A 27,408-nucleotide genomic window follows, 5' to 3' on the forward strand; every position below is an offset into this window, starting at 1 on the left:
GTTAGAATGTAAGAACTCTAAAGCTCTGCTCTTTGCATAGCTTGTTAAGTCAATCTCTGTCTCTCTGTCCCTCCCCCCTCTGTCTTTCTCCTCTCTGTGTGCCTCTGTCTCTCCTGTTTTCAGGTATATTTTCAGAATATTCAAAGATGAACAGTCTCAGCATGGGATTATTGACTTAAATCCTTAGACCGAACATCCCTTGCTCCCAGCATCCCTGTAGCCTTCATTTCTCTCCCTCTCCTCCATGGGGTCTCACTATGTTGGCCAAGGTAGTATCCAATTTATGGTCTCAAGTGATCTTCCCATCTCAGCCTCTCAAGTGGTGGGACTACACACACAAACCACACCACACCTGCTCTCCTTAGCTTTCCTTTCATTCTGTCACTTTTTCTTTATCCTTTCCCTTCCCAATTTTCTTGGCAGATTGGCATCTATTAAGTATTAAGCTGTGAACAGCAGGAGCGGAGGGCAGTAAAGTACAAGTTAAAACAAAATACACTGGACAGGGGGTCTTTATTAACGATTCCTGTAGGTTTATGATCTTGGGCAAAGATCACTTAACTTCTTAGAGCCATTATTGCTTACTCAGCAACAGACACTTACTCCTGGCCTCAACAGTTCCAGGACAGCACCATGCCTGATTCCAACAATTCCTCTCAGGCATCAGCGCTCTTTTCTCTGTTTACCAGCTTTACTTTTTTTCTTTAAAAGGCCCTGTTTCATATGCACAGAGATATAAATTGAAATAGAGACCATCTCTTTTATAAATATCAAATAGTTAAGACCCTTTTAAATTACTCAAGTTAAAACAGAATGTTCTAATTCCAAAAAACTGATTAAAGCTGGGTGGGCTCTTAAATAACCAGCTGTTTCTAACACACACTCAAAACAAACATTCCTTCCATATAGTGGAGTGGCCATGTACCCAATGACCACTGCAGGATCCTTAAGAACTACTCTAAGATCTCAAGAATCCTTGGCCTCAGGTCTTTAAATTTTGCACGGAGATTCCTTCTTAAGTACTTGTGTTCATTGGTATAGAAACTTCTGTGCAGTAATCCAAGAGAAGAATAAAAAAATAGCAGTAAGGAAGAAAAGGACAGAGATGGGGAGGCGCTGTTCTCTTTTAGAAATGCAGTCCAATAGCTAATCAAGGCTTTCCTGGAAAACAAAAGATTGGTGGTAAATTAATAGGTCTAAAAACAGCAAAGAGATAGTAATTCTCAATTAAAGACCTGGAGGGTTTAAAGGTTTTCTTTCTTTCTTAAAAATCACATTTTTATTTTATGTATCTCTCTCTCTCTTTTTTTTGGGGGGTGGGGGGTGGGGGCTATGTATGCCTGTGCACTACCTGTGTACAGAAGCCAAAAGAGAACACCAGTTCCTTGAGTACTAGAGTTACAGATTGCTGTTAAGATATCATGGGGGGCAACGGCGGGGCCGGGTGCTGGGAATTGAACCTGCGTGAGCTAGAAGAGCAGCCAATACTTTTAACCACCGAGCAATCTGTCCAGAACCCCCAGGTTTTACAAGGATGTCAATACAGAGCTGATTACACTGATTGTTAAGAGTGGGGAAAACTAATCCTCCAAGACAACCGAAGTCTTCCACTTGTAAAACAATATGTGGTTATATTAGTCTCTAACAATTGTACATCTTTTACACTTTTGTGTGTAAGTGTGTGCATGGATGCATTCATGTAAATGAAGGTTGGAAGTTGACACTAGGTGTCTTCCTCGATCTCTATTTTTGTTTTGTTTTGTTTTTTTGTTTTTCGAGACAGGGTTTCTCTGTGTAGCCTTGGCCATCCTGAACTCACTTTGTAGACCAGGCTGGCCTCGAACTCACAGCGATCCGCCTGCCTCTGCCTCCCGAGTGCTGGGATTAAAGGCGTGCGCCACCACGCCCGGCTTCGATCTCTATTTTTTAAGATCTGTTTTTTGGACTGGTTGTCTACAACAAGCCTCACAGATCCTGCTGCCTCCGCCTCTCCCTTGCTGGGGTTAAAGGTACACAACGCCACACCTCGCTTTTGAAGTTGAGTGCTGGGAACCCACACTCGTGTTTGTGCAAAGAACATTACTAAGTGAGCAACTTCTCCAGTCCTATCTTTTATTTTTAACTAGCCTCACATTCACTTATTTTGTCCTCACTACAAACATAAGAAAGTGAGCTCAGATACAACTATTCCCATCTGACAAATGAATCTGGGTAGACTGAGAGACTTGGCCAGGGCCAAGTGATAAGTCTGTGTCAGAGCTGTAACTTGAGCCCATGTCCTGTGCCCCCTGAACTTGTTATACATGTTAGGATTCGGCTTCAGTCCACACACCTGTGATGTCATCGCTTACCTGCCACGGAAGTGTGGCCCTGTCCGGGGTCATATAAAAGAACAGACCCTCCATGAGGTCTCTCTCTTACCCCTCTTACTCTTCCTCTCTCTTCTCACTCTCTGTCTCATTCTGGTTACCCTCTTTTCCTTCTCCCCCCATGCTCACTTAATAAACTCCTCTACAACATAATATCTGCTGCCTGGCATCTTATTATCTTATCATCTTATTTTCTTTTTATTAATCATAACAATACATGCTTAAACTTCTGATCCTTTCTGCCTCTACCTTCCAAGTGTTGGGATTACAGGAATGTACCACCAGACCCAGTTTGTTGGTGAAATCAAACCCAAGGCTATATATGCTACACAAACACCCTAACGAAGCTGTATCTCCAGACCTTACTACCATGTTTTCACTTAAAAAAAAAAAAAAAAAAAGTAGCCGGGCGTGGTGGCGCACGCCTTTAATCCCAGCACTCGGGAGGCAGAGGCAGGTGGATCGCTGTGAGTTCGAGGCCAGCCTGGTCTACAAAGTGAGTCCAAGACAGCCAAGACTACACAGAGAAACCTTGTCTCGAGCCCCCCCCCCCAAAAAAAGTGTGTGCTCGTGGTTTTTTTGCCTGCATGCATGTCTGGTACCCACAGAGGCCAGAAAAGGTCACTGGACCCCCTGGAACTAGACTATAGAAAGTTGTGAGCCATTCAAGTGAGGGTGCTGCGAATTGAGCCCAGGTCCTCTGGAAGAAATGATCAGTGTTCATAATTGCTCTCCAGATGCTACCATAGCACTTCTCACTGAACCTGGAGTCCATGACTCATCTGGAGCGGCTGGCCAGCAGGCTCCAATCCTCCTGTCTCCACCTTTCTTTCCAGCACTGAGATTACAGGAAAATGCCACCACACCCAGCTGTTTTATATCCCAGGCTGGCCTCAAACCTGCAGTCATCCTCTTGCCTGGCTAGTCCTGTGTTCCTTTGTTCAAGCTCTCTTTTGTTAAGACTGGTTATTCAAGGTGGTGCACACCTTTAATTCCAGTACTCAGGAGGCAAAGGTAGGTGAATTTCTGTGAGTTTAATGCCAGCCTAGTTTAAGTGGAGAATTATAGGCAAGCCAGGGCTACATAGTGAGACCCTGTCTCAAAACAACAACCAAAGAAAGATAGCTCAGAGTTATGAGTGCTTGCTGCTCTGGCAGAGGACCAGGGCTTAGTTCTCATCATCCAATCAGGCCGCTCACCCAGCATGTGACTCCAGCTTCAAGGGATCTGGTGTCCTCTCCTGGCTTCTGTGAGCCCATGCACATATATATAGTTAAATAAAAATACATTTTTCTTTACTTGGTAAATAAAACTTTAAAACTTGTAGGTTTTCTCGTTCTGGAACACATATCTACCTTTATTTTATTGTTTCTATCTTTATTGCTAACATTCTGAAAAATAGGGATCTAAAATGCAAAGCTATATACCTTTTAAGGTAGAAAGTGGTTATTTTAAGCTTAAAGTTTCCAAGTTTGGTAAGGTGGAAATCCTTCAAGGAGTGAGAGCAGACCATGGGGCTAGCAGTCAATAAGAATGGAAATGAAAAGGCCGTGTAGACCCAGTTCATTTTCTGGGGCTTGATGGGCTTTTACTATAATACCCAACAGCCTTAGTCACCCCTCCATTACAGATGGTTCACTAGCTGCACAGATTCCCTTTGTTCTAATTACTCCACTATGGGTAAACCAAAGATTATACATCTCAGCTAAGATGTCTGTCTAAAGCAGACTGTTTAGCTATTACTCATCTAAAAATACTGATCTCTGTAGTTTAAGTGAAGAGCCTAATACATAGTATAAACCGTGTACCTACATGGCTGGAAAAAACCCCACAGAATTCCTAACCCTAATCTAACCAAGTATCTATTTTAGAAAACATCTATTTGTATGACTGTAGTGAATTTAGGATTGATTCACAGAAGGCAATTCCCTAAATGTATATTAACTGCCCAAAGTAGCTACCTGTAATTTGTTCTGAAATGTGGCTAAGGCCACCATTTTTCAATTACGCCTTTTAAAGTAAATCAATTTTACTATGTATTTGTTCCTTTTAAAATCAACTTAAGTAGCCAGGCGTGGTGGTGCACACCTTTAATCCCAGCACTCGGGAGGCAGATGCAGGCGGATCTCTGAGTTTGAGGGCAGCCTGGTCTACAAAGCAAGTCCAGCACAGCCAAGGCTACACAGAAAGACTCTGTCTCAAAAAACCAAATAAACAAACAAACAAACTTAAGTGATCATTTACATAATACAAGACTGAGAACTCCCCAGCAGTGGGGGGGGGGGGGGCGCCCCGGGGCAGAGGCAAGCAGATCTCTGAGTTCTAGGCCAGCCTGGTCTACAAAGTGAGTCCAGGACAGCCAAGGATACACAGAGAAACGCTGTCTTGAGAAAAGGAGAGAGAGAGAGAGAGAGAGAGAGAGAGAAACTCGAGAAGTTTGTGTTCCCTTTGTTTGGAATTTTTGTTATTGTTTTTATCAAGACAAGGTTTCTCAGTTGGGCGTGGTGGCACACGCCTTTAATCCCAGTACTCAGGAGGCAGAGGCAGGTGGATCCTGTGAGTTTGAGGCCAGCCTGGTCTACAAAGCAAGTCCAGGAAAGCAAAGGCTACACAGAAACCCTATATGGGGGGGGGGGGCATGGGAATGGGAGACAGGGTTTCTCTGTGTAACCCTGATTATCCTGGAACTCACTCTGTAGAATAAGCTGGCCTTGAACTCAGAGATCGCCAGTGCTGGGATAAGGGATTAAAGGCACCTGCAACCAACCACCTGGTTTTTTTCTGTCCTTTTTTTTTTTTTTTTTTTAGGTGGGGCCTCTTTTTTTTTTTTTCCGAGACAGGGTTTCTCTGTGTAGGCTTGGCCATCCTGGACTCATTTTGTAGACCAGGCTGGTCTCGAACTCACAGCGATCCGCCTGCCTCTGCCTCCCGAGTGCTGGGATTAAAGGCATGCGACACCACGCACGGCTTAAGATGGGGTCTTACTCTATAAAACAAAATGGTCTTAGATTTTTGGTAATCCTCTTCTTCAACTTCCCAAGTAATAACATATGGACATGAGCGGTTCCCACTTAAAAACAAAAGCCTATGTCTTTGGGTAGGAGTCCACACAAGAAAGGGGAAACAGAGAGGATCCCAAGTCCTGTAAACAGACTTTTCTATATACAGTAGGGTCGTTCATTGTAAAAAACACAAGGCTCGTTTCTTCAGGCTCTCGTGTCTACTTCCTCACCCTCAAAATAGAGATCATTTTCTGTCCTGCTTACATTAGTAAATACCAAATAAGAGTACAAGATCACTTGATGTGAAGTACTGAGTCACATCAATACTGTACAATGTTTCAAGCTTAGTTATCATTTAGAGTAGCGCTGCATGGGCATCTGGCCAGTTAATTACCAGGAGAAAAAAAAGAAAAAAACCCACAAGAGTTCAGGATAAAAATAACCAAGTAAGACAGCTGGAAATTTACCATTATTTCTCTAGTGACAAATTTCTTACTGTCTTTTTTTAAAACTGAAGATTATTACAACATATTTAACCTAGAAACTAAATACAGGTGATACATAGTGAAAATTCTGTTAGATCCTATAGATCAGCGGTTCTCAACATGTGAGTCAAGTGTAGTGATGTAAACATGTCTGTGTTTTGGGATGAGCCCCCTTTGGGATGTGAATTATTTGCTAAACAAACACTGCTAAATTCTTACACACATTTCAGACTTGTCAAAGTTAGTATCAGTAACACTAAATCCAGTGAAACCCAGGAATCTAATTTTTGCACTGGATGGAAATGTACACTTCTGTATACACACATTTTAACGAACTACTCAGTAAGACCTCAAGGAAATATTGCACATCTTTAGAGAAAATGAAGACTACCAGGTTCTAGAGATGTATTTCTCTTGCAGTTAAAGACACAAGATGAGAACTAAATTAACATGTCTACCTTGTTATGGATACCTAGTTATAGACTGTCTCTGGCTTGCTTGTTTTTTAAGACAATATATGTAGAGCCCTGGCTGGCCTCAAATTCTCTATTTAGACCATGTTGGCCTCAAATTAGGGAATCACCTGCCTCCCGAGTGTTAAGATTGAAGGCATGTGCCATTATACCAGGGTTCTAATATTTTGTTTGTTTCTATCTCTGATATGAAGCTTGGTAAATTCTGTCCATTTCTCTCCCTTGGTTTTCTCTTATCTGTCACCCAGACTAGCTATAAACTATGGTGAGTTTAAATAACAATTATTATTGGCTAGGGCTATAGCTCAATGGTAATATACTTGCCTACAGGCACAGAGCCATAGATTCAACTCCCAGGATTGTCACAGAAGAGGGAGAAGTCAATGAGGCTGTCCATTCTGATATTTCTCCAATGACCAGTCCTAAACGTACAATCTACCCACTGGATATTTCCAACTAAAAAGCTAAGCTAAACAAAACTGAAATTTCTCATGTCCAAACTCAAAATTATCTTTTCTTTAAACCTGCTCCATTCCCTTTTCAGTTTCTATCTGCTAGTCATTCGGGCTGTCCCTCAAGCTCCATGAACTGCTAAGTAACAACAGTGCCCAACACTAGTGTCCACACCTGACCTTTCTTCATGCTGCCACCATCTTATTCAGGCCTCCATAACCCCCATGAGATAATAAAAATAGTGATTACATTGACAATAGCTGATATCCATTTAGCCATTACTGTGGGCCAAGTATAATTCTAAGCCATTACTATTATAACCCTCCTCACAAGCCTCTGCAGACATATGGCATTGTGACATTAACAAGTGACACTGTCATCTACAAAGTTTATGTTCAAGGAAAGATCAGGTTAAAATAAAAATCACAAAATCTCTAGTAGCATCTTCATTTTTACATAGGATATGCAACAAGTTTAGTAAAAGAACATTAGTGATAAAGCCACACCAATCTTCTACCCTAGATCTTCAACGGTCACTCATGTCAAGCAGAAGTCAACCTCAGTGTCAAGCCTTTCCAACACCTGATCCCAACTTCCTCAGGTGTGTCTCTTTTACCATTCCGTCCTGTCGTTCACTCATTTCTTTATGCTCTGAGCAAAGTGACCTATTTATTGCTCTCCTCAGTGCTAAAGTTGCACTCTGTGAATCATGACCTTGTTCTTACTGTTCCTTATGCCTCAGATGGTCTTGTTCCTACTTCCTGAAGTTTGATAGAACCAGTTCAACTGTCTGCCTTCCTAAACAGAAGTCTCCTCTCTTGATTTTAAGCGTAGGCTAGCTTTGAAAATGACCTTGAGCCATCATGGTGTTGCATACCTGTAATCTCAGCACTCAGGGAGGCAGATGCAGGAGAGTTCAAGGCCAGCATGGTCTACAAAGCAAGGCTACACAGAGAAACCTTATCTCAAAACAATCAAAAAAATCAAAACAAAATAATAAAAAAATTAATTAATTAATTTAAAAAAAGGAAAAGAGAGAGAGAAAATGACCTTGAACTTCTGATCCTCCAGTATCTACCCCATGCCCTACCCCTGTGCTAGGATTACAGAGTCATGCTACCACTTGGGCTAAGTTTTACGAATGTTAGGCAGGTGCTCTACCAGCTGGACCACATTCTAATACACAACACATCCTTTGAATTCTATGTACTTCCCTTGCACTCTCCACATCAGTTCCTAATATTTGTGTACATCCTAAGTCTCCTTACCTGTTAGATCTGCAGTAAAATTTTACATGTGCATCTCAAATTTCTACACAAAAAAATACGCAGACATAATGAACTGGTGAAAAAGAATGTGTAAGGCAGCCGGGCGTGGTGGCTCATGCCCATAATCCCAGCACTTGGGAGGCAGAGGCAGGTGGATCGCTGTGAGTTCGAGGCCAGCCTGGTCTACAAAGTGAGTCCAGGACAGCAAGGATACACAGAGAAACCCTGTCTCAAAAAACCAAAAAAAAAAAAAAGAATATGTAATGTGTAAGGCATCTAACTTCAGGATGATACTCAAAGGTAAGAATTGTATAGGATAGGGAGAGAAAGAAAAACCTTGTTTTATCTGAGTATTTCTAGTCATGCAGTCTTCCATTTAGTTTCCTATGTAATTAACACCACGGAAATGGGAGCCAAATGACAAATACTTTCAACAACAACAACAACAGATCATGAAGTAAGTCAGCGCTGCAGGTGGATGTGGTTATTTATGCCATCTTTCTCCCTTTGAACAAAGGAACACAAAGTTATAAGCTATGTTATGCGTAATTTAATGTTACTTACATGGTGTTTTCTTCCTTTAGTTCTTCTTTTACACTGGATTTTATCTATTTATCCTTAGCTGCCCTCTTGTATTACAAGGTGCTGAAATGAATAACTTACAATACTTAAACTTTGGGTCAATTACTGAATGGAGAGAAAGGAGATGAGAGTCATAAAGAAGCAGAAACTGGCCGGGCGTGGTGGCGCACGCCTTTAATCCCAGCACTTGGGAGGCAGAGGCAGGCGGATTGCTGTGAGTTCGAGGCCAGCCTGGTCTACAAAGTGAGTCCAGGACAGCCAAGGCTACACAGAGAAACCCTGTCTCGAAAAACCAAAAAAGGAAGCAGAAACTGGCCAGGCTCTAAGGAGTTGGTCCTAATGCTAAGAACAGATTAAAAAGAAAAGTTTTGTATAGTGCAGACATGAAGAACATACTACCCAGCTATGTCTACAACCAACTTCAATCAACAGTACACTTCAGAAGTTAATATTGTGTAAGTTACATGATTCAATCCCTCATTCTTTCAATAAACTAATTTTTATTCAAATATATGGTAGTGGTTAGAAAAACTTCTAAATTTCAAAAACAGGTTACCAAAAATAAACAAACAACAAAAATTCACAATTACCCATGAGCACATACATTGATACCATTTTGCTGGAGTAGGGGAAGCTGGCATAGTCAAAGTATTACTCTGGGCATACATAAACAAGGATTCCTACTTTAGTCCTGTCACTTGTTAAAATCTTTATTTCATTAAGATGTCACCTTAAGGACTCACTTGGAGAACTAGAGCCAAACATGTGTGAGAACAGCTTGCTCGTGAGGAGCAGTAACAAACAACAGGAGCTGGCATGCAGGTACTCCGCTTACGCCCTTTATTTTACGTCTCTGTAATGTATAAGTCACCCAGTTCTCTGGGACACCTCAGCCAGGTGGGTACCATTAGCTTCCTAGCTGAGTCTCAGTTTTCAGAACAAGCAACTGGCTGAGGCAAGAGATTTTCAATCCCAAAGGGACACTATCTGCTGCGACAGCAAACATCCTAACCAACAGGCCCAAGTGTAGACCACTGAGCCTCCTCCATGGCCTACTTCTCTGTTCTTTCTATGTCCTGTACAGGTGTACCAAAAGAAAAAGAAACATGAAAAACAAAACCAGCCAGAAGAATTAAAATAAAAAAGATGCCAGTGCACTGAGTGGGAGTAAAAGCACTGATCTCATACAGGCTAGCCACTAAAAAGCTGAGATCTTAGCCGGGCGTGGTGGTGCACGCCTTTAATCCCAGCACTCGGGAGGCAGAGGCAGGCGGATCGCTGTGAGTTCGGGGCCAGCCTGGTCTACAAAGTGAGTCCAGGATGGCCAAGGCTACACAGAGAAACCCTGTCTCGAAAAACCAAAAAAAAAAAAAAAAAAAGCTGAGATCTTAATAGAGCTCCAACACTCTCTGGCCTCAATTGTTCCAAGAAAAACTAGACTAGATCCCATGACTCCAAGAGGGGCTGCAGATGTGTTAGAATGTGTGTCTAAATTATTCTATCAGCCTAATTTAGCACCAATCAAACTCTGGGGATAAGTATGGGCAAAAATAATCTGATTCACAAAGACATCCATGATCCACTTCAAGAATGGTTTTTAGAGGCTATGGAATGTAGCTCAGTAGTAGAGCATTAGCCTAAGCTTTACAAGGCCCTAGATTTGATCCTCGAAAAAAGGAAAAGAGAGGAAAGAAAAAAAGAGGGGAGCAGCAATAATGCTTTTTAGATCCTGAAGCCCCCACAAAAGTATACAACTTAGTCTTTTCCTGTTATTTCTTTTTACCCTTTGTATGCTTATTTATTTTTATTTCACATGTATGTGTATTTTACCTGCACTTATGTATATGAACCACATGCATGGCAAGTGTCTGTAGAGGCTGGAAGACGAGGGCCATTCTGGAGTTACAGGTGGTTGTGAGCCACCATGTAGGAGAGGCTGTACACTGAGACGGGTCCTCTGTAAGAGCAGCAAATGCTCTTAACCACTGAGCCACCTCTCCAGCCCCAGAACACAGCTTCTTGAAAAGGTGGACTAATCTTTTTAAAAAGTCCAGTGATCAAGGCTGCTGTTTTTAAGTATACACTGGCCAGGAACTGGAGTGTTACTTAGCTAAGGTAATGTTAAGTTTGCTGAATTTTATTCTGTCCGAATTAAGTTTTTCAATGCACAAAAAATAAATTAAAAAAACAAAACAAAACAACAGTGTCAATGCCTCATATTGACCATGCCTGAGAAGAAGTAACAGGACAGGAAATCAAAAATCACAAAGTATCAACCGGGATGGGGCACACACAACCCCAAAAGTAGGTAACACTAGACATGTAAAATACGTGTGAAAGACGCTTCCATGGGTTCTAGCACGTATGCTACAGAAGCATCACACAGTATCAACTGTGTTAAATTTATGTTCATGCTTAGATTTTAATGAGTCCTGTTTTCTTCAACATTTACTTACTCGCTACTATTCTACAAAGTGTAACTATTTCTCAAGCTCCCAAAGAACTGCAGAAAGATGACTTCAAACAAAAAAAGGCTCCAGTGTGTTTCATAAAAATTTGGCACACAAACTGAAAAATACTATCTCTGCTAAGCAATCAGCAATGATAACAACTTACCCACATTAATATAAAATGCACACCTCAGTGTATGATTAGAACAGGCTTCCAGTCTTTACTCCAAGAAGCTCCTAAATTTAATGATATTCGTAAAAGCAGCATTTCAATTAAAAAAAAAAAAAGGCCAGGAGATGGATAAGTGGGTAAAAGCACTTGCCAGGCAAGCCCGAGGACCTGAGTTTAATGTCTGAACTCCATATATAAGTGGCTACCCTCTGATTTGCGTGTGTGCACTCACATACAAATGCACACAAATTTTAGAAACAAAACGAAACGGAGCACTACCTGTTCTGAGGTCCTTAGTTTGTTGTTTATTTTGGTTTTTTGAGGCCACCTTCCTGTAGCTCAGGTTAACCCTGAACGCTCTACTGAACACAGGGTGATAAACTCCTGATTCCTCTAGCTGAGACCCTTAATTTTTAACAAAAAGTTTAAAATTCCTTCATGAGAACCTTGATGGATGATAGTTTAATAATGTCAACACAGGTATTAAATAGACAGGATCCAGCTGGTGGGATGTCTCAGCAGGTCCTTGTTGAGATCTGAGTTTCATCTCTGAAACCCATGGTAGATGTAGAAAACTGATTACTGAAAGATGTCCTCTGACTTCCACACATATGCCATTTCATATGCATGACCACACTTACACACATATGCAAAATAATAAATACATCAATTTAAAAACAGGATCCTGTTAACACAAACAGAAATATGCAGGTGAGGGAATCAAACATTATTTTATAAATATATCACAACACCAGCATTTTTTTCTTTGATGTCACACCTACCTCCATAAACACTTTAGTCCCTCCACTGGCCTGCATCAGTAACAGGCAATATTTATGCAGTACTTCATAACATGCATTGAATTTTCAACATATAAAATCTCATTCAAGACTCACCTCTAAGTAAGATGCTGCAGGGATGTAGCTCAGGTAGAGCATTTGCCTTGCAGGCACAAGGTCCTAGCTGCCTTCCTCTGATGCCAGGTGGTATACATCAATAATCTCAGTACCCAGGAGGTAGAGAAAGGTCAGGAGTTCAAGGTCATCCTTAACTAAAATATCCAAAGCTTGCCTGGACTACATAAAGTTCTGTCCTAAAATAAGGCTGTGTGTGTGTGTGTGTGTGTGTGTGTGTGTGTGTGTGTGTGTGTGTGTGTGTGTGTGTGTGTGGTAGGGGAGGTGGAGAGGGATATGGAGGGAGGGAGGGAGGGAGGGAGGGAGGGAAGGAGAAAAGGAGGGAGGGAGGGAAGGAGAAAAGGAGGGAGGGAGGGAGACTGAGTGGGGGGAGGGGAGAGAGGGAGAGAGACAGAGACAGACAGACATCAGGCGCGAGTGAGCGCACACAGGTAAACGACCTTGCCTCCAAGCCTTTCAACATAAACTCAACCCCTAGATCCCACATGGTAGGAGATAACCCACTCTGAAACTGTACTCTAACCTCTACATGTGTACCATGGCATGATCATGACCCCCCCCCCACACACACACAATAAAATGTAATAAAGAAATTTAGAAAGTAAAAAAAAAAAGTGTGGGGGATAGAAATATGGCTCAGAGAGCAAGTGTGTACAGCCTAAAGATCTGAGTTTGGATACACAGCATCCATGTCAGAAGTCAGGCGGGTGAGCAGGCCTGCTTGTAAACACACATGAAGGTGTGTGTACACAGCTCACACACACAGCATCCCACTCACCAAACTGCTCTTTCTAGGTCTCTTTCTTGAGACATTGCCCAGGCTGGTTCTGAATGACCCTGCACTTCTGATCCTCCGTCTCCCCATTCCCAAGTACTGGAATTACAGGTATGGGCCACCACGCCTGGTTTATGAAGTGCTAGGACTAGGTTTCCTATAAGCTAGTCAGGCACTCTACCAACTGAGCTACAGCTACAGCCTGTTAGGTCCCAGGTTTTATAAGCTGACTCTAAACAGGTGACTTGCCCATACACACAAAGCTGAGTGGGATCTGAACACAGGACTCTTGGTTTTAAGTAGTTTATATTCTACTGCCTCAAAATATTGTCTGTAGGTCAAGCGTGGTGGCGCACGCCTTTAATCCCAACAATCGGGAGGCAGAGGCAGGCGGATCGCTGTGAGTTCAAGGCCAGCCTAGTCTACAAAGTGAGTCCAGGACAGCCAAGGCTACACAGAGAAACCCTGTCTCAGGAAAAAAAAAAAAAAAAAATGTCTGTCAGAGACAAACTAAAAAGGTCCAGGTATTAGGCTCTATCCAAGCCCCCCTGACCTAACCCCTTCTGCCACTTCCAGTCTGAGTCATGGTTAATTCCATAAGCTTTTTGCTCTTTCTGGATATAAAGTTTTCCTCCTTTGTCTAGAAAATGTTTTCAAGTCTAATTTATTAAATGAGGGAATTGCAGAAGTGCCATTCAAAAAAGTATCAAAACAAATGCCATTCAACATACAGGAAATAACTTTGCTGCTTCAGGTTTTTTTACACAGAAGTGCCTGTGTTTTCCCAGGTAGTAGATGACCTTATAAAGATAAAAAACTTGGCTAAGCAACTAACACCACAAAGTTCTAAAGTATACAGAGTTTTATCTCATGCTCCTCTTTTCTTCCACATTCATTTTTTTATCCCTCTGTTCCAGACCTCTCTCAGAGCCAATAAGGTCACTGAATACCTGCATTTTTTTTAAATCATACATATAACTTGAAACAACTAATATATACCAACAGCCTACACTAAACACATTAATTTAAGTATCACTTAAAAAAATATTTAACACATACTCCTTTTTCTTAGGACTTAAAATTACCCCAAATATAACTTTTTCTTACCATCAGCATTCCAATCCTCCAAAAGGAGTTTTACAAATACAACTATTTGCACTCCTAACATACCATTTTCTTCAGTGAGAACCCTCTAGATTACAAGGGTGAGAGTGACATGCAAAGAATTCTGAATCTGTTAGGTAATTCACTCAACTATCATATCAGAAAGATTTAGACGTTTTTTCCCTGGGAGTGGGAGTGAGTAAAGAAATGGCAGGGGAAGGAGAGGATGGGTGCAGGCCTCCTGCTCCTAAGAACTCCTAATCTGAACTGTAACAAATTCCTAGTAACCACTGGACTAGAACATCCAAAAGTACCGTCTTTCATCTTAAGAGAGCTTTTCAGTTCAAATCCGAATAAACAAAACTTTGTCCTTCAATCTTTCAACTCCTCGGCAGTGTTTCAAGGTCACTTTTCAGAGCAGCGACAGCGGCCTGCATCTAGGGACTTGGGCTGTTAACTCCAGCTGCGAGCCTCTGACCTTAGCCCCCAATGGGTCCTTTTCAGGTAAACCCTCCCCTCAAGAGGAGGCAAGGGAAGGCAGATCAACACCTTCCAAACTTCTCCCCTAGCCAGGCCTGCTTCTTTCCCTGTACAGAAACTGCTGCTGCCTCTCTGCTCTACACTCAATCTGCAGCAGGAATGTTCGAATGACCTTCATTCAGTATTTGCAAATAAGCAGAATAACAGAATTGCTCTGTAAAAATCAGGCATATTACAGATCTTAGTACATAGGACTGATGATCCCACCAGCCACAGAGCTGACCTGTTACTGATGAGCAACCTACATTAGCTTTACATCCTTAAAGGTGGTAAATATCAAGGGCAAAAAGGCCATCCACATACTTAACTTTTCTAGTCACAAACTGCAAGGAAACACCTTCTCTGTTTCATACCGAAAACAAAAAGCATCTGTTTAAATCATCTTAAAGAACCAAATCAACAGCTGACAAAAACATAAGCTCCTCACTTCCAATATTAACTGGACTCTAATCAGCATATTAAACTAAAACGAACATAATTACAACAAAGACTTCTCAACTGATAGCTATTAGAATCTAGAGGCAGACAGGTAGATCGAGAAAGTTACAGAAGAATTTCAGGCTGGCATGTGGGCCTTCCCCATTAGAATCTGCATCAGTCGCAAATCATATTTTCAAACAAATTGAAAGAGCAATAATGTGGCTTCTATCTTTAAAACGTATATGTCAACAAAGTGCATGGAAATAGAAAAACTCTTAAAACAACTCAGCTTATTCTGCAGAAAAGCTTCAGTGCACTTGAACAAAGGAAAATTATTTGGAAAACAGTTAAGTTTACCCAATGCAAAGACAAAGTGCTTTGCTTCTATATGCCCATGAAAAATAATTAGCCTTTTTTGCATCTGTCTTGCCGTTATTAAACTACGAAAATGCTAGTTGAAGGACATGCAAAATCTAAGCGGAGCAAGGCAGGTAGGTGCACCCAGAAGGTGTGCATGCAATGTCAAGTGGCCATTTTCTGAAACAGTGCAACTTGTCTACATTCTCTGAAGCCAACAGTCTCTATCATCTCAACACAAAACAAAGAATTAAACTTACCGAGAACTGCATTAATTTTACATGGAGTTATTTATATCTCCTCGGACAGGGAGAATTTAAGTCACTCCTAACCGCCCTCCCCCCGCCCCAAAAAAAGAACGGAGGACAAAAGGAAGGAGAAGATGCAGAATCCTGAGTCTGGAATGTTCACTCCAGTGAAAACCCGAACAGCTGTCCTCCCACCCCCCAGCAAACTATTCGCCATTTTTCTTTGTCTTTCAGCTGACCCCTGCCTCAGTGAAAAACTCTGAGGCTCCAATGAAGCCCTGCAGCCTCCTTCCACTTTAACAGTCAAAGGCATTCAATCTAGCCTGCTATTTGACACCAAACCTTGCCTCCAAAGCAGTCTCATTGGATGAGCTGCTTTATCGGCTAAGAATACAAAGCCATGATTGGCTGTTCACGTCATCAGTTACCTCCTTTGTACACTTCCTGTTTTAAAGTTACCTTGAGAAGCAGAACAGGGGTCAGATTCTTCACTTCAAACCCAAGAACTTAAGGAGTAGAAATATCTAGCAAATGAACAAAACAGACACATACGGTCTCATGCGATTCTAAAGCAGCGGGGAGAGCAAATGTATTACTGTTCCTTAAAAAAAAAAAAACCCAAAGGAAAGGGTCGCTACATTTCCCACCTAAAGGATTTCCTATTGGCTATGGAGTTCCATTTAAAAAAACTGTAGGTTAACTTCACTGCTTCTGATTGGCTATGAATGGTGTCTGTAAGATATTGCTACAGTAACCTATGGCAGTAAACCAGAGAAGCAATGTGCACAAGGTTAGAAAGTTGTAACCAGCTACTTCCAGGTTTTTGTATCATTGTTAACAGAATAAAACGTGGTTGGGTTAATCAAAGAAAAACCACCCTTCTGAATATGGAAGTGAAGCTATACCTATACAACAGTTTTTAGGCTTTCTAAAGGCACGTGCCTTTGTCTTCATAGTAATTTTAAAAGCACAGATTATTGCCAAGGCAATGCATTTTATTTTAAAACACCAACAAACCAAAATAGGATTTAGGGGTAATGTATGAAGTTGGTGGTAGAGACGGTAACATTTTAAAAGAAGCTGACCACAATGTTCCACTCCAATTTATTCAAAGTATAATGGGGAGAAAATGCTTTCTATGACATCAAAACTGACCTAGGCATGGGCGCACACACATGTAATCCATCTATCCAGCAGGAAGGATGATGCAAAAAAATTCAGAATTCCAGTGCGATCTACAAAGAAAGATTCTGGGTTTTTTGCTTTATTTGTTAAATAAGTAGCACGATTGATCTCAGGAGAGATTAATAGTTTTACTAGGGGCCGGTCGTGGTGGCGCACGCCTTTAATCCCAGCACTCGGGAGGCAGAGGCAGGTGGATCGCTGTGAGTTCGAGGCCAGCCTGGTCTACAAAGTGAGTCCAGGATGGCCAAGGCTACACAGAGAAACCCTGTCTCGAAAAACCAAAAAAAAAAAAGTTTTACTAGGCTACTGTTGTTTCTGGAAACATTCCAAGGCGTTGAAGGTCACCAGGGTTGCCTATAGACTTTGGGCTCTACTATCTAGCTTTTAATTGTATGACACAGACTAAGCTTGAGCTACTGTAACACAGCGTGTAAATGTACACTGTAGGGACTAAATGAGTTATATAGTACATTATGCTGTGCTTGAAGAAGCACTGAAAAAGCAAACTGCTTGAATGCCATCCAATTCTACTTCTGCTTTTTACAGAGAGGACACCATGCAGAAGGAAACAAGCCTTGTGTTAAGGCCCTAAAGCTACTTTGCAGTCATTTCTCTTCTATGCCATGTACTCCTGCAGCAAGCAATTCCTCAGCTGTGAAGAGCTGGGTAAGAGGACTCCCAGCTGGAACTAAAAATCCCTGGTTTTTAGGCCGGAAATCCAGGCCTTTCACCACCAGTCACAGCGAGGTCTGGTTACTGTTCCAGAAGTCTGCCCTTCAACTCTGCTTTTGATGTACCAGATTAAACTAATCAAGTCCTGTGCTACTCTGTGAAGGTCTTGGGCATAGTTTTTATTAGTTCTTGGCAGTTTACAAGAAAAACATTTCAACTCCTATTTCTCATCAGCAGTCACCACAGTCGAATTCAAACCACAGTGGGAAGAGAACACAAATTATCCTTGAATTTCCATTTGGCAACCTGACCCACTCACTTACTATAGCTTTTCTCCTCCCTAGCTGATGTTACTGTAGACTAAGTGCCTCGTGGGCTACCTGGGACTCTAACTTGCATTCTTTCCTGGCCCTGCGTCTTGGCAGCCCTCTATACCACACAATTGCATCACCTCACCCTGAAGAGCATTCTCATCTCTAAGACAGAAAACCAGTAACTCAGGTAACACAGGTTCAAGCTTCACTGCTCTCACAGAAGGCTGAGATCTCATGCTCTTGGCCACAACACTAAGTTCTGACTTGAAGCTACCTCCTCATTAGCTGTTTGCTATTAGCCAAGTTACTTAACCACTCCTGAGATTATTTCTTGTTGAAAATGATAAAATAGTATGAATTCACAGGAGTGTTGAGATAAACAAGAGCACTAAGCAAATCTGTAATATAGCAGGTACTCAATAAATACCTAAACATGCATTTACTACCGTATTTTATATTACTATAATTTATTTCTAAAACATCTTTTTAGAAGATTCTTCAAGGCAGCAACTGTGCCTTTCTTACATTTATTCCCAATGCTCAGCATGAATACATAAATCAGGCACACATTTGTAATCCTTGTACTCTGGAGGATGAAACAGGAGGATTTCCATGAGTTCAAGGATACTCTGACTGCACACAGCAAACACCAGACCAACCAGAGCTACACTAGATTCTGTCTCAAAAAAACAAAAACAACAACAACAAAAAACAAAACCAAGTCCCTCCTATGCCCCTGAAAAGACATAAACCAATCTTGACTTAGGCCACAGTGTCAGTAAATAAGATAGAAAGAACTGAGGAACACTGCAGAGTGAACAGTCTATCTAAAGGGGCAAACACTATCAGCTCTAACAAAAATGGTGGTGGGAATATTGGTCTATCACACTGTGAGCTCCACGTTTTTTGTTTGTTTGGTTGGTTGGTTGGTTGGTTTTGTTGTTGTTGTTTTGAGACAGGGTTTCTCTGTGTAGCCTTGGCTGTCCTAGACTGAGGCTGGCCTCAAACTCACAAAGAACCACCTGCCTCTGCCTCCCAAGTGCTGGGATTAAAGGTGTGTGCCACCACCCCTGACCCTGAGTTCCAGATTTTTTAAAGACACAAAAGTCAGATTATTTTAATGTCAAATCTATGTATTTTAATGTTTGTTTCAAATATTTTTAAAAGTTATAAGTAAATTAGGCTGGGCACAGTAGTACATGCCTTAAATCCCAGGATTTAAGAGACAGAGCCAGACAGATCTCTGTGAGTTCAAGGCCAACCTGTTCTATATAGAAAGACCCAGTCTTGAAAAGTTATAAGCAAATGAAAGAAAAAACCAGAACCTATTCGCAGGATTACAGCTTCTGACCCACATTCCCCCCTGATTTAGTTCTGAACAACTATTAGCTACCACCCAAATCAAACTCACCTCAAGGGTTTTTTTTTTTTTTAAGTGTCAGCATATTTTCAAAAGAAAACAAAAATAGCCAAACCTAGCTACAGGTCTATAATCCCAGCTACAGGGTAAGGCAGTAGGGTGATAGGTAAGGTCAAGGCCAGACTAGGCAATTTAGTGAACTACCATTTAAAAATGTAAGAAGTACTAAGGGAACGGCTAGTGGCTTAGTGAGGGAGCACTTGCCTGCACACACAGGTCCCTAGGTTCAATTCTAACTACAAAACAATAACAAAACCTACCCTAACCACTAGTTTTTAAGATATTCCCCAAAGGCAGCCCAGGAACACTTAGAGCAATAAATATCATCAAAATAATAGTGCTTAAAAAACGGTTACTCAATGAATGAATGGAAGGAAAAAAAAAAAAGACTTTAGGTAGATTATAAATTGTAAATTATTCCGGTAAAAAAAAAATTTCCCCCCCAAGGCCAGCCTGAACTACATGGTAAGTTCCAAGCTAGCCAGGGATACATAGTGACTGCTAAAATTAAAACACACAAGGGGAGGGGGACAGGCAGAGACTCCAAGGCATAAAATGAGACCAATGGATTAAAATTATTCTGGAGAAATTTACTTCAGCTCTCAGCTGTCCAAACATGGGGACAAGCTGCTTGGAAAACTATGAATGGGGTTGTTAGTCAGTTACAGGCTTGACAAGGATATGTAAAGCCAAGAAAAGGAAAAGCACAGCCATGAGGAGTAGCACACAAAAAAGCCCAGACCTTGCACCTAGACAGATTTAGACTCCAATTCCTCCTCCTCATGACTGTGCAGCTGATGATGGCCCCAAGCTTGTTACTTACAGCTCTACTGCAGCCACTCTCCTGTACTGCAATATCTTACAAGGTTAGGGGATTAGGATAATTTTGTTTGTTTAATAAATACAGGTACAGAGCACAGACACACTGCTAAGCCCCAAATCCCAAACCAGACAAAATGTCTATCCTCAATGGGGTTAGAGTCTATTATCAGAAACTTAACCCAGAGATCACGACGTTGTGTTAAGAGTTATAAGGACATACAAACATTGCTACAGGAAGCTATAAGCAGAGGACCTCACAGTGGGCTTTTTTGGAGCCTCCTTGGGGGAGTTAAGATCTTAAGAGTAAGAACCCTTGGTATGGCAGCAAAGTTAAAAATATGAACAGGAAGCTAAGCACGGTGACGTGTGTGCGCGCGCGCGTGTGTGCGTGCGTGCTCATCACTCAGAAGACTATATACTAGATCATGGCCAGGCACTGTGATGCAGACCTTTAATCCCAAGATTCAGTAGGAAGGCAGGAGAGGATCTCTATGAGTTCTAGGCCAGACTGATCTACACAGTGAGTTCCAGGACAACCAGGCCTAAATAGAACCCGTTTAAAGTACAAAAATAAAAATAAAGGGGCGGGGGGAGGCCAGTGAGAAAGGGGGAGAGAGGAAAGAGAGGAGAGGGAGTGGAGGAAGCAGGGGTGGAAAAGGGAACTATTAAGATTTTTTTGAAGAATCAGTAAGACTCAGTGGTTGTAATGTTACTAATTACTACTTCATGTATGGGTTGTGGAGGTCAGAAAACAACTTCTGGAAGTTGTTGTAGGTTCTCTCTTTCCACCATCGGTTCTAAGAGCAAACTTGGGTCACTGGGCTTGCATGGCAACACTCTCCACCCAGTGCATCATTTGGGTGGCAATGGGGTACAGTGGCTAATGACACATACAAAGTAACAACAATGTGCCCCATACAAACTCAAAACAACAACAACAAAACAAAAAAAAAACTAACCCCCCCAAAAGCCACCATTAATTATACAATTACTATCAATTAGATTGGATAATCTTTGAAATATTAATCTGTAAGCATCTATGTCACTTTTGAAGACATATTTCATTCTCAGAAAAATCCTTTCCCATAGAATATTTAATTCACAGACTACCCTAGAACTGCTCACCTGAGCTCACTACATAATGATAACACAACATTTTTTAGTTCTCACAAACACACATGTACAAAGGCCTGACTAATTGTAAAACAAGAAACTATATTTCACTTGGTCACTCTTTTTTTTTTTTTTTTTTTTTCCACTTAGTCACTCTTTAGTAACACATTTTTGTAGAAAGGCTCCAGGCAACTCTATTCACATAGCTTTCTAAAATAGTTAAGAGTTTAATGCACTAGCTGGTCGTAGTAGGACATTCCTTTAGCCCCAGCACTCGGGAGACAGAAGAGGATCTCTGTGAGTTCAAGGCCAGCCTGGGTCTACATAGTGAGTTCCAGGATACAGACCCTGCCATAACAAACTAACAAATAAATAAGGTTTAGTATGCATTGTTTTCCTTCTTAAGTTTAGGATTACTGAAAATGACATTAAATACCACCATAAACAAAGTATTTTTCCTTCCAAATTACTGCTAACCAAGCACACACTGTTTCCTAAACTGTGCCATTTCATAATGCCCTCCAGGGAGAGCAGTAATTTTTTAAAGACAGTTTAAAGTAACAAAAATATTCAACTGTGAAAATATAAACCTCATTAGCCCTCATTCTTTTAAAATGGACACATCATGGGCAAAAATTTTCACTCCATACAACTCACTGGGATTGGAGCAATTAGATACCACAAACAGCTTCAGAAACTCATGGCTTTCCATCAGTGGCACAATATAAAACACGGTATATGGTTGTATCATTTCCCGAGTCTCACTGTTTATGCCAGACATGGTGGTGCATGTCTGTAATCCCAGAACTGGGGAGGCAGAGACAGGCAGATCATTGTGAGTTCAATGCCAGCCTGGTCTACAAAGTGAGTCCAGGACAGCCAAGGCTGCACAGAGAAACTATGTCTGGAAAAACCAAAAAGATCACTGTTTATGATTCATACTTAGAGCAATCCTTTAATCTTACATATTGATCTTAAATGGACAGTATAGCTTAAATAGGATACCTTTATGTACCTGAGACATTGAAAACTTTAGTTTAACCTAGTCTAGAAACATTCAAATGCAGAAAAGATAGACTGCAGTTCACCTCTCTAAACTACATGTGAAGTTTATCCATTAGAAAGCTCTTGGGGCTGGAGAGATGGCTCAGTGGTTAAGAGCACTGCCTGCTCTTCCAGAGGACCTGGGTTCAGTTCCCAGCACCCACATGGCAGCTCACAACTCTCTGTAACTCCAAGATCTGACACCCTCACACCAATGCACATAAATTAAAATTAAATAAAATAGTTAGAAAGCTCTGAGCTGGGCATGGTGGCGCACCCCCTTAGTCCCAACACTTGGGAGGCAGAGGCAGAGACAGGTGGGTCTCTGTGAGTTCAAGGCCAGCCTGGTCTAAAGCAAGTCCAGGATAGCCAGGGCTACAAAAAAAAAAGCCCCCCACCCCCCCCCACAAAAAAAAAAGAAAGAAAAGAGCCGGGTGTGGTGGCACACGCCTTTAATCCCAACACTCAGGAGGCAGAGGCAGGTGGGTCTCTGTGAGTTCGACGCCAGCCTGATCTACAAAGTGAGTCCAGGACAGCTGAAGTAACATAGAGAAACCCTGTCTTGAAAGAAAAAAGAAAGAAAGAAAAGAAAGAGGAGGGAGTTAGTCCTCTCTATCTCACTGAGACCACACAGACACAAGAGAAACATAAAAAGTGAGAGAGGTGCAACAATCTTGCAACCTGCCAAAAGGGTTGTAGGCAGGAAGATTTTTTTCTTCTGCTTACTTAAAAAAAAAAAAAATCCTGTATCAAGTAATGTTTTCTACATTAGAAAAACTGAAAGAAAAAAACCACTATAACACAAATTTCTGGACAGAATAATACTGGTTGCTCTAACTTTAATAACTGCTTTTGGTATATATGAAAAGCTTTTCATCCCACTACCATCTTTATTTACCTTGCTGCAACTGGGAGTTGGCACAAGGTATCATGAGACAACTTTTCCCTGAAACAAATTACCCAACCACTTTGAGCATGTAGAAGTTTAAGGCTGACTTTACACTTGCCAGTGGAAAATCAGCTTCTAAGCCACAACAGCCCAAAGGACTTAGGTTTCTCTTTCCTTTCAAGTGGTTGCTCCTCAGTGTGCAATCCTGCTGCACACAATGGAGGAGAAAGCTCTAAAAGACCTCCTTGTTGATGAGGCTTTAACTGAATGTCAGCTAGAATGGCACATTTTATGCTGTTCCAAGAAGAAAATAATGAGTTCTCTCATTTATTAAGGTTGACAATATTATCTTCTCATATGCTATTACACTCATTTCTTATAACTACTACTTTACAAAGAAAAGGAGAGGGGGAAAAAACCCACTAAAACTCCGTCAAGACTACTCCAGCACACAAAGGAGAGACTGAAGAAACTGCAGAGACACAATTCTTTCCTAGGTCCAAATTCAAAATCAGCTGCTTTACAGCACCTTCCCACAGGCACTTTGTGGTCAAAGACGGAATCCATTTCCTCCTTCAAATGACCCACTTAAAATATGTTGGGTGCTTTAAGTCTCTGCAGGGAAAATACTAAAATGAACTAACTTGTCACAGTCTATGCATGAAAAACTGAGTAAACAAAAGAGGGACTATAAAACATCAGATAACTCACAACTAATTTCCTCGGAAACAAGTAGAATGGAAAAGAACAACCTGCTAGCTAAGGAATGTCCCTACTCTGTAATATCTGAGCTGGGCGTGGTGGTACACTTTTAATCCCGGCACTCAAGAGAGACAGAAGCAGCAGAGTCTATGAGTCCAGACAGCCAAGGCTACACTGAGAAACTCTATCTCAAAAAACAAAAATGAGCTGGGCGTGGCGGCGCATGCCTTTAATCCCAGCACTCGGGAGGCAGAGGCAGGCGGATCGCTGTGAGTTCGAGGCTAGCCTGGTCTACAAAGTGAGTCCAGGATGGCCAAGGCTACACAGAGAAACCCTGCCTCGAAAAACCAAAAACAAAAAGACAAAAATGTTGCCAGGCATGGTGGTGCACAGCTTTAATCCCAGTACTCAGGGAGGCAGAGGCAGGTGGATCTCTGTGAGTTCAAGGCCCACCTGGTCTACAAAGAGAGTTCCAGGTCAGCCAGGGCTATTACACAGAGAAACTCTGTCTCGAAAAACCAAAACAAAACAAAAAAGGTTTTTTTTTTAAATTAAAAGATTGTAATATGAGACTGGAGTAAAATTCAAAGTCATTTGTGACCCTAAGTATATCCTCTGCCATCCTCCTTCCAATGAATGAGGCAAACTTGGACTTATTACTTAAAGTCATCACTAGAATCACGTGGTAGTGCACTTTCCTGACATGTGACTCTGGGCACTGTACCAAAGGGGTTAAAGAAAAGTCAACTCATACCCTGTAGCTTCAATATTCAAGAGAATCCCAAGTTAGATGATAGCTCCAGCTACCTAGGACGACTCTGCCTCTTTTTATTTCATTTTAATTAGTTAATTTAGAGATAGAGTCTCATATATTCTAAGCTGGCCTCCATCTCCTGACCCTACTTCCCTACCTCCTAGGTGCTGGGATTACAAGTATGCAGCAAATCCGAGGCTTAGTCCACGCTAGGCTCATACCCTACCAACTGAGGTACATCCCCAGCCCAAATGCCGGCCTTTAAAGGGCATTCCCTACCAATAAGTCAACACTTCCATAGGTGAGGCAATGCTATCCACTGACTGAGGATAAACATGGCTTATGTTTGCAAAGCTAAGTGACTTTGACACAGTCCTTTCTTTAGGACCTCAGCACAAAGAACATGCCTAGAAACAGCTGAAGGTAAGTTTCTGAACTAAGACACAAGGGTTTTTCTGCTCCCACAACAGTCTATAGTATCAAGGTAATATAGTTTAAAAATAAGGGGTCCAGTTGAGCGCGGTATCGCACGCCTTTAGTCCCAGCACTTGGGAGGCAGAGGCAGGCAGATCCCTGTGAGTTTGACGCCAGCCTGGTCTACAAAGTGAGTCCAAGACAGCCAGGGCTAACAGAGAAACCCTGTCTCAAAACAAAACAAAACAAAGCTCCAGGTTGGCAAGATGGCTCCCCTGATAAGAGCTCTTGCCACAAAGCCTGAGGACTGGAAGGCAGTATGTTGGTTTCACACTGTAGTAGATGTAACATACACCCACAAGCTGTCCTCTGACCTCAACCATGCCCTGGCTCACATACCCACACGTATGTAATAAATTAAAACATCGTAATTTCAAAATTAAAAAGAATCAAGAGCTCCAAGATGCAAGCGTAGGTAACCTCATTGGTTAGGAGGTGGAGCCAGAAGAATGAAAAATGAAAGATCATTACCAGCTATAGAGTGAGCTCAAGAGCAGCCTAGAGCACACGTGCTTACCTCAAAAGAAGAGCTAAAGGGAGAGGAGGAAGCGACAAGAAGATGGAGAAGGGAAGTTTTGTTTTTAGGAAGTCTCACCATCTCTTACAGGCTGACCTCAAATTCCTGGGCTCAAGCAACCCTCCCACCTTCGCCTGCACACTGGGGCAAGGGCACCTGGCTCCAGCAAATTACTGAACTCTTGTGTCCTCAGAGAATGAGAGTGGTACTGCTATTATCTATGTGATATGTAAAATGCACGCATACCCCAGCTGGTACAATGTAAGCACTCAATGCGAAGTAGTAAGTGGTCTATTAGTCCTGAGTTTGATTCCCGGACCCTTAGTGATTCCCTACCTTTGAACCAAAAGAAACAAGAGCAATTTTGGGGAAGGGGGGGCGGGGTGTAGCTCGGCTGGTAGAGTATCTAGCATGCACAAAGCTCTGGCCTTGTATTCTTAAAGCAGGAAAATTTCGTATGCTAACATCTCAAAACTCGCCATGATCCCAAATCCTGTAACCCGTAACTTCAAAACCATACGCCTATCTTCTAGAGCTATCTTCTAGAACTGACTTTCTGATACTATTTAATGTAATGCTGAATTTGGAGTTCAGTTTCTAAAACTCGGCACACCTGTCCAATAGGATCCCTCTTTCTGTTTATCTGTTTCTTACACCCCATTACAGGACCCAAGACTGGCCTCTGGAGTTCCACCCAAACCCTCCAGGTTTGAAAACCCGAATTTAACAGCAGAATCCCTAATCTGATTCTGTGCTTCGGGTCCTCACTCCCTCTACTCCCATACCATGCACTCAAGACTCCTATTGTGGGTCATTCCCAAGCTGGTTCACGCTCCAAGTTCAGTACCCCTAGAGCTCAAAGGCCCCCATCTTGTAGTTGGCTGAGTGCCTCTGGGATTACGAGTACACCCTTTTGCAGGCCACAAGCCAGGCCACCACTCTCTCTCTTTCTCCTTAGGGCCTCCGGCTTCGTCCCGGAGTCTCCTCGCCACGCTGGCATTAGCGGAATCGTCGCCCCGGTCTCTAGAGCCCGAGCAGCTTACATCCCTCCCAAAAGCCAATTCCTTCATCACCCCCGCCCGCCCCCCGGCCCCCCCCCCCCGCCAAGGCCGGAGCCGGCGTGACCAATAAGGTGCCAGGTCCGCGGCCTCCCCGCTGCCGACCAATCACGAGCGAGCCCCCCCGCAGTCGCCTTCCGCCAATGGGAGAAAGCCCGCGGGCCCAGGCGCACGGACCCCGCGAGCGCAGCCGCGGCGACAGCGGCGGGCCCGGCGAAGACATAACATGGCGGCGGGGAGGCCGACCGAAGTGCAGCGGCGGCCGCAGAGGGAAGTGAGATCTTCGCCAGATGCGGGAAGCACCGCCCCCCCCCCACTGCTGGCCGCCGCCGCCCTCTCCACTCTCGTCGCCCAAGGTCCCATAACACTCACAAGCCTCTGCTCCGGAGTCCAGCGAAGAAACCAGCCGCCCCCGCGCTACTGCGCCGTCGGGCAATGCAGAGGCCCGGGCGCTGCGGAGGGGAGGGGAGGGGGAAGCGTGCGTCACGGAAAACGGAGCGCGCGCGCGGAGCGGGGGCGCAAACAAGATGGCGGCCGCGCCGTTTGTACCGTCTCTCTTCCCCCCCCCCAACCCCATCCCCCCCCTCCGCGCCTTGACTCCCCGCGCCGCGTAGCGCGCAGTTTAGCCGCCTGAAGTCTCGCGAGAATTGAGAAGGCCCGACTGCGGGGGCAAAACGGAATAGTGAGAGCTGAGACTCTTCTCACCCCTCCCCTTTTCAGGGCCTCGGGAGGCGTTTCCTCCGAGGACGTTCTAGCCTTGAAGATTTCAGATTTCATGCACTTGATTCTGAATCTTAGGAAATAGTGTTCCGTGATTTGTTTTTAAAGAAAA

The 27,408-nt window shown here is 42.7% G+C and overlaps 1 protein-coding gene across 4 annotated transcripts in view; it reads right to left on the reverse strand.

Annotated features, from left to right (window-relative positions):
- The window catches only part of Nfyc (nuclear transcription factor Y subunit gamma), a 71,592-nt gene extending 44,459 nt beyond the window's left edge, over positions 1 to 27,133 (reverse strand). Inside the window, exon 1 of one of the 4 annotated variants that reach the window (XM_051171584.1) lies at positions 26,949 to 27,133. The gene's annotated coding sequence lies outside the window, so the exon portion shown is untranslated. Of the gene's footprint in view, positions 1 to 12,150; positions 12,287 to 15,624; positions 15,744 to 26,948 lie in introns of those variants that run through there. The other 3 variants (XM_051171587.1, XM_051171585.1, XM_051171586.1) reach the window with 3 other exon arrangements.
- Positions 27,134 to 27,408: the final 275 nt, after the last annotated feature.

This window comes from Acomys russatus, chromosome 29 (genome assembly GCF_903995435.1).
Source record: "Acomys russatus chromosome 29, mAcoRus1.1, whole genome shotgun sequence".
Lineage (NCBI taxonomy): Eukaryota > Metazoa > Chordata > Mammalia > Rodentia > Muridae > Acomys > Acomys russatus.